The 7,923-nt window shown below is 36.9% G+C and overlaps 1 long non-coding RNA gene across 1 annotated transcript in view; it reads right to left on the bottom strand.

Moving 5' to 3' along the window:
• Positions 1 to 500: 500 nt before the first annotated feature.
• Positions 501 to 7,923, bottom strand: part of LOC122464520 — a 136,055-nt gene continuing 128,632 nt past the window's right edge. Inside the window, exons 2-3 of the long non-coding RNA XR_006288627.1 lie at positions 5,523 to 5,635; positions 501 to 638 (exon numbers count right to left, since the gene is read on the bottom strand). This is a non-coding gene — a long non-coding RNA (uncharacterized LOC122464520). The remainder of the gene's footprint in view (positions 639 to 5,522; positions 5,636 to 7,923) is intronic.

Genomic DNA, 7,923 nt, shown 5'->3' with positions numbered 1-7,923 from the left:
CTAATTAATGCACAAAGTCATGAAAAGTCAAGTTGTATATCCCTAAGAATAATAGATTAAAATGGAAATACTGACAATTCAATTCTAATTTTATTTATAAACATAATTTGAAACAAATGTCACTTTCTAAACTGATTCTGAATATATCAAGCTGATTGTAAAATTACAAAACTCCCACTGATGTATTCAGGAAATTCAGTTGAGCACACTTGGTAATTTCACTTTACTAGTCGTTAGATACAAATTACCACTCACCATAAAAAATATGAATCAACTGTCTACATTTTCTTTCTGATTTGGAAACTTAATTTCATGAATCATTTGCAATTAATTACAAACCACAAGAAAACCAAGAATGTGAATAGTATTCACAAGCTATGTTTAGCAATGTATCATGTTCTTTCAAAATGTTATATATCAAAAGCATTATTCTTCGCAATTTCAGCATTTTCTGAAAAGTTCCACGTTTGACTTAGTGAAGTAGACTCTCTTTTTCAGATCTCCACTGATGGGCATTTGTGTAATTTGGTTGTAAAAAACTGACTAGAGAGTCTGTTTAGAGCCTTTAAGTTACAGGGTGAAGTTCATGCCTTGCATAACTCCATTGACTTCAATGTACCCTATAAAAAAAAGGCCACCTTAAAAGTAAAGAGATCCAAATGTTATATTTTGCTGAAGGCAGTACCTAAAACTCAATCTTAAATTAAAGATAGACAATAGCAATAACATCATTTTAATGCATCTTCGAGGCACACAAACTTTAACTATGATTTAAAAGATTATTGTATATTTAGAAGTATTTGATTTTAGCGTTGCAGTACAATATACTGAAATGTATTGAGAAGTTATCATGTTTTAAAAGACTACTTCCAAAGAGTTTACGCTCAATATATTGATTTTTGAAGTTAGGAGACTCAAAGACCTAATCTGAAGAGAAATATTTTTATGAAATTCTTTTTCAGAAATTAAGAAATAGAAAGACTTTAAATAATTAATAACAATGCTTTATTTATTATTCATTATTTATTATTTATTTTATTATCTATTTATTATTATTATTTCCTTGGAACACTGGAGAGTGGAAACATTTTCTTTTTCAAAATGCTATTCAAAAAGAGCAATACACATAGAGATGAGTTATTTCTTCTAGACAGAAGGCCTGACCTTATACTATAATTTGTAATGATAGGTTTAAAGTAATAATAATAATTATATCATCTGGCTTTTTTATCTGTAGATCTCGCTTTACGAGGGAGATAAATATTATCCCCATTATACATGAGGAAAATGAGGCAGAGGGAGAGGAAGTGACTTGTCCAAGGTCATCCAACAAGCCAGTGGCAGAGCCAGAAATAGATCTCAGGTCTCCTGGGTCCAAGTCCAGGGCTCTATCCACTGGGATACACTGCCACTCCCACTATTCTATTTCAGTTTTTTTGTTTTCAAAATGAAATGGAGGAAAACAGAAATATGTGCCCTGTACAAACACCAGGAAATCAAAAACAAACACTTAAAAGATCTTTCCTAGCCTCAGTGATAATGCTTCATTCTTTGACTACATAGACAGAGTCTATATTGACAATACAGTTCCAGAAAGAATGGCCTCTCCACTTAAAATTCCCTATTTTTCATTTAATAGGGCCTCTGATTTAGATTTTTGTAAAATAGGATTTGGAGGCTAATCCTGCAATGTATAAAGCACCTCCCACATTATTTCAGTTGGAGCCGAGAACCCATAGCACTTCTCAAATTTGGAACATTTACATGGCTACAGAGAATACCAATAGTTACAATGGGTTTTAAAATGATATCTCAGACTTCAAATATTTGTCCAAACCTTCCCTGCTCCTCACCCCCAACACTGGTGGAGATTAAATGAAATTAACTTCCCTCTCCAAACAATTTAAAAACCATTCCATGAGTCTCCAATTCTTCGGAGAAAAAAATTGGATAATAGGATGTCTCTCAGAAGCCTAGAACATTAGTAATTCAGGCCTGGAAAGATAGTTTTTAAATTTCCTAATTAATACATACTGTCTGCCTATAGTGGTTATTTAAAGTTTGAACATCGATGATAGGATCTTCAGGTTACCCTCGTGATCAAATGATCTGAATATTCCCATAGAATGGGAAGCACATCTCGTAGACTGCAGAGGTTTGTATTTACTACAGGAGACAAATCTGACTAGACTACATTGCCATCTAAATCCTTGGATTTAATCACTTAATTTCAGGAGTGAGGGAATGGAGTATGGCGGCCAACAGAAAAAACAGAGTTAGGATCCCCAAAGGACTGTGGAGGGTGAAACAGAGCTTTACTCTAAACTGTGTGTGTGTGTGGCGAAGTGGCCACGTTATGAATATTGGTATGACTCTGAGGACTCTGATGCATAACAGCTAAGGTCTGAAGGGAACTCATGGGGTTATAGAAAACAGAAATGGAAAAGACTTCCTAGATCTCCTATTCCATTTCTTTGGCAATGCAGCATTTTTCCTTATTATTCAATTACTCGGGTTTTATCTAATCTATTTTTAAATGCCCCAACTGATCTGCCTTTCATCAATTTCCTTGGGAGATTATTCTACACTTTGATAGAACTCATTGTCAAGAAGTTTTTTCCTGATAGCCTAAATTTTCTGCTTTCTTAATTCCATCTATTATTCCTATCTATACCCCTGTGTACGGCACTAAATAATTTATCTTCACTGGTATTTACCCTTCAAAAACTTACTGATTCCCCCTTCCCCAAGCCATTGCTTAACCACAGTAAATATATTTAACTCTTTTCATCGTTCCTTTCTCGTTAATCACTTCTGTTTCATTTTTGTTGATATTTTCTGAACTGCCTCCAGTTTGCCAATACCTTTTGTGATGATTGGATGCTCAAATAGCAAACAGATTATGTCAAGTATGATCTCATCAGAGACAGAATGAGAGAAACTATTACTGGACCTCCCCGCTCAGCGATATGATGTGTCTGTATATGATTCCATAATCTTTCTTTACTGCCCTATTGCAATGCATATATCATTTCCATATTATATAAAGACAATAGAAGGACCCCCTGGACTTCCTGTTGATTGTCCCAATTTCATTTTCAGGCTTGTATTTTTAGATAGAGTCCAGCTACCTATTCTTTGCACATACAGTTAATTACTGTGTGGTGCATGCAATGGTTTTAACTGACGGTTAGTTGGTTTAAAAAAAATGGCCTCTCTTGTTTGGATTTATATGAATTTTCACTGCTGTTTTACTGTAAATGTAAGTAATATACTGAAAATATACAGCATCTTCTTTGAAGGATAGCTACAAAAGTCACAAATAAAAGTTAGCATCTGCCAACTGTTGCCACAAAATTTGACCCAGCCCAGCACTTAGAATATGAAATGAAAGTGTTAACAGTCTAAAAATATTGACTTTTTTAATGGCTAAACTAATACATCAGTAATATATCAAAGAGCTTTAGGTCTACCTATAGCGTATAGCTCAATTACATCTTCCCCTTACATTCCTAAAATCTGCATAGCTGTTTAATGGACATTTTCTATTGGATCATATTGAATGCATACTTCACTTGCCATTCATGCTATCTGTATACACTATGACTCTATATAAAATTAATATTACAAGATTCTTTTTTTGAGCCACTATTAAACTCTCAGAACACAAACTAGGATAATTTATATTGTTTCAAGATAAGGAAATAAAGGAAAAACATTTGGCTACAATCCATCCACCCCCGAGAGTTTTTATTTTTATTTAACATAGATCACTCTATCATGCCATATCGATAAAAAATGAAACTCTGTTAAAAATCTGGTAACAGAGATTTGTTTTATTGTGTGTGTGTGCATGCTGCTATTGTAAAAAGGACATGATGCAGTTGTACAAGATTTGATATCTACATAGGTGCTTCACTGTGTGGGGTAGAGTTCCCTCTTTGACCATTCCTAGTGTGCAGTCTGACCAGTACTAAAGAAACCATCATTCATTGCTGTTAACTTTGCCAAATTACTTCCATTGTCTCAACCATGTTTTCTAAGCAAACTCTTTTTGAAGCTAGCAAAGAACAAGATCCTCCCATGTCAGCTGTCAGTATCCTGAATCCCTCAATCAGGCTTCAGGCCAGAATGTAAGAGATGATTTCCTCTCTATATGCAGGTGAAGTACATTCATACTCACTCTGCTAAATCTCTGTACTATCTGGTAAAATGGATCATCAAGAACTTCCGTACCTCCTCCAACAGACCCCAGGTATGCATGGAAGGATCCTGAAATGGTCTAAATCCTCACAGCCTACATTCAGAAGATTGTGATGAGCAACTGCTCCTCTCTTTCCAGAGCTCTGATCTTTGGAGTACAACAGGGCTCAGTCCTGTCCCCTACTTATTCAACTTCTACTTCTACTAGAGGAGCTGGTAAGACAATAAATGCTGAAGTTTCGGTAACAGGAAAACAACATCTAACGCTAAATCTCTTTCATAAATAAATAGCAATATCTTCCAGCTTATCCAATGCCTAAGTCAGATCAGCGACAAGATAAAAGGCCACCTGGCTGCAGTATAAATCAGTAGACTCTGATTATGCAAGTAGGAATAGGGAAACACTGAGAAGAAAATGACTCCATCATAACATTCCCATCAATTGAGAACACCTGTCTGCAGACTGATAAGTCAATTCACTGCCTTTATTGCAACTCTTTATTTCTAGAAATTAAATCATACAATTGGTACAAAACGCAACAGCATATCTGCTTAGTTAGGCTGACAGCAATCAACACATCACCCTGGCAACTCTTCTGTTTTCTCACTGAACACAGAGTTCAGTTCAATACCTCTGTTTTGATGTTCAACACTTTCAATGAATTTGACCCAACCTACCTGAGTGATCAGCTCTTTTTCTTTCACCTGACCTCCCACGGTGGTTACATTCCATTAGAACAATTAAACAAGACCCATGAGTGCAGGAGCCAGAACTTTCCCAGGAGCTGAATCTAGACAGTGAAACTCACTCTTGCAAGGGAGAAGAATGATCACAGATTTGCCTTCATAACTTTGTAGAACTCATTTCTTCCACTTAGATTTCCCTCATTAAAACCTTATCACACAACATATATGTACAAACCTCCTCTAACTATCCAAGTTTACCTCTATGGGTGACGAAGAGTGAGAGAGTATCTTTGATACTCCTTTTAACCTATGCAAATATTATAATGATGGGAGTCGTAGTAGTACACAGAAATGTGAGTGGGTAAGTGGATAGACTAGCTAGCTAGATAACATAGCTGAGCTGTTTTCACAATGAAAGAGATAACAGAGACAGGAGATCATTTGTTCTGCTTGAACACATAAATTACATCCCTGTTCTTTGAGCAGGGTGTAAAAAATGAATTTTAAAGAGAAATGTCACTATTTTCAGAAGATTCAGAACCTTCTGTTTTCTATCCAAAAACAAGGGAATTGGCACAGCCCCACCCCTTTTTAAGCATGGTTGTTATCGTACAAAAAGGATAAAAACTTACTTGTTGCTTAGAGCTTCTGTTTTCCATTCCATTCTTCTCATCCAGATTCTTCTTATCATGACCCACTTTCTCATCATGTAACAGACAACAGGCTCTACCTCGGTGATTGTACCCTGTATGATGTGGAAATAAGTTAGAGTCTTGGATGAATCAGAGTGACCAGCCTTTCTGTGTTTTAAGACCATGCCTTAGTTAATGTCTAATACATCAAAGTCTCTATCCATTAAAGTTACTGAGAAACATTTGACCAGCTAAGAAGAAGTATGCTTTCTAGAAATAATCATGCAATGGATCGAAACAGTGATACACTAATGCATGACTTTGTACTGTGACTAAAATTTTTAACAGCTAACATACAGTGTCTGGTATTCTTCATGCAGTTCTCCTTTATTTACTTGATATCCAAGTGGTCAGGTTTGGGAAAAGGAGCTGTGCTAGCTGCCAAGCCTCCATCCCCAGGACAGAGAGAACCACTCAGCTATTTGGTTGCAGGGGCAATGGAGAAATTGTGTCTGATCTGATAGCTAGCCAAGAGTACACCTCAAAGTCTGGGATCTGGAAGAACCCCTACTTATTTCTCCTTCAGGTTTAGAAAAAACAACTTACAATGTTAATTTCCCAAGTATTTATTGATTGAATACATAGATGCAGAAAAGAGACATTGTGATTAGAGCAGAGAACCTCTCAGATTTCTCTGTATCTTCAAAGCCAGTATTTTTCTGTTATAATTAATACAACTGATCAATTTTACTTTCAACTGGAATGAAAATCAAGTGAAAGTTTTAATTTCATGGAAAAATATGTATATCCAAGTCATCTGTGAAACACAGGATTGACAATAATGTTAAAGGTCTAGCTTCAGCTAGCGAAAAATGGACATCAAAAGTCTAGAACTAGATTGTTTTGCTAAATCATCCAAGAGCATTGTGGTCTTTCCTCCCTAAGACACCTTTACTCTGTCTCTCTCTCTCTCTCTCTCTCCCTTCCCTCTCTCCACCCCTCCTCCAGACAACCGGCCCGCAGACGCCTTGATTTTGATTTTTGAAACTGGAGGAAGTTCAAAACTTTCTACATCCTCCACATCCAAGGAGCCACTTATCTTAGGATTCCACCATTGTAGGGGTAAGTCCAAGGCCCTCCTCCCTTCTCCTGACAACAGCACCACTTACTGAAGCACTGGGGATGGGCAGGCAAAAGCAGCAGCAGCAGCTTGGAAGGGCTGAGGATCACTGACAGCCTCTGGGCCAGATCCTACTCCCAAGACTTCTAATTTCACATACTTTGTACCCCAGACTATAGTGCATGCATGGACTGTCTGAAGTAGACTAAATGAAAGATGGGTTGGAAGGCAATCAGGGCAAAGGAAAAGTTGGTGCAGGGTGGTTGCAAAGAAATCAGCCAGGTCCATTTGGAAGTAGGTGGACTCTAAAACAGGGCTATGAGGATGAATGCAGAATAAAAATATTAAGGATTGTGCTATCATATTATGAACATTTTTCTGTGCTTAACAAAGGTTTAGTTTGGAGTCAATTCAAAGTATGGGTGAAAGTTCAGGGCAGTATTTATTTTAGCCAAACTTATTTGCCAGTTCTTAAATATACAAAAAAACAAGAAATTCAGGTAGCAGCAAGAATCCTATCTGATGTAGTCGCTTCCAGCCCAAGTGCATGGAATGTGCTCTGGGGTTCTCTGTGGGGGCTAAGGTGAAAGGAAACATTCTTCAGCCCTGGAGCAGCAGCAGAGCTGCCCCATGGGCTTCCACACAGCACTCTGGGAGGGCACTTGTTGGTAAATTTATGCAATGATGGATCCACAGCCCCATCCCTGCCCTCCTTTAATGCATGGCTGCTTCTGTGTATTTTATAGCCATAGAGAAGGGGGCACAATATGCCCCTTAGTCCTGTAACTGTGCTCAGAAAATGCAGCATATACCGTATGCTAGTATATACCATACACTATTCTCAAGACCTCTGCTATCCCCAGGTGCAGCTTCTGGAGCTAAGTACCATCAAGTGTTTTGTGTCTCAGCTCTGAATTCCTTTCCATTTGTGCATTTCACAAAATCCATTAATATTACTTACCCATCACTTTATATTTTTCAGCAATATTTTTCTTATGGTACTTGATGTGAAACACTTTTTTTAAAAAACCTCAAATATATATTTACCCAATTGTCCATAATTATAGACTACCATATATTCACATACTTATGAAGCTTCAAAAATGTATTATTCACTCCATAGTCCAAAAGGATCCGTTATGAACTAGTGCCCAATTATGTAATTACATTTTTATAACATGCTATTTACTAGATAGCTGAGTCACTACAGTTGCTTATGTCTGAATCTACTTAGAAAATTTGTTAATACTTGGGTCATTGAGCCACAAGATTGCAATAGCT

Source organism: Chelonia mydas, chromosome 2, assembly GCF_015237465.2.
Source record: "Chelonia mydas isolate rCheMyd1 chromosome 2, rCheMyd1.pri.v2, whole genome shotgun sequence".
NCBI lineage: Eukaryota > Metazoa > Chordata > Testudines > Cheloniidae > Chelonia > Chelonia mydas.
The sequence above is the reverse complement of the archived record's forward strand: the minus strand, read 5'-3'. Positions and strand labels throughout refer to the sequence as shown.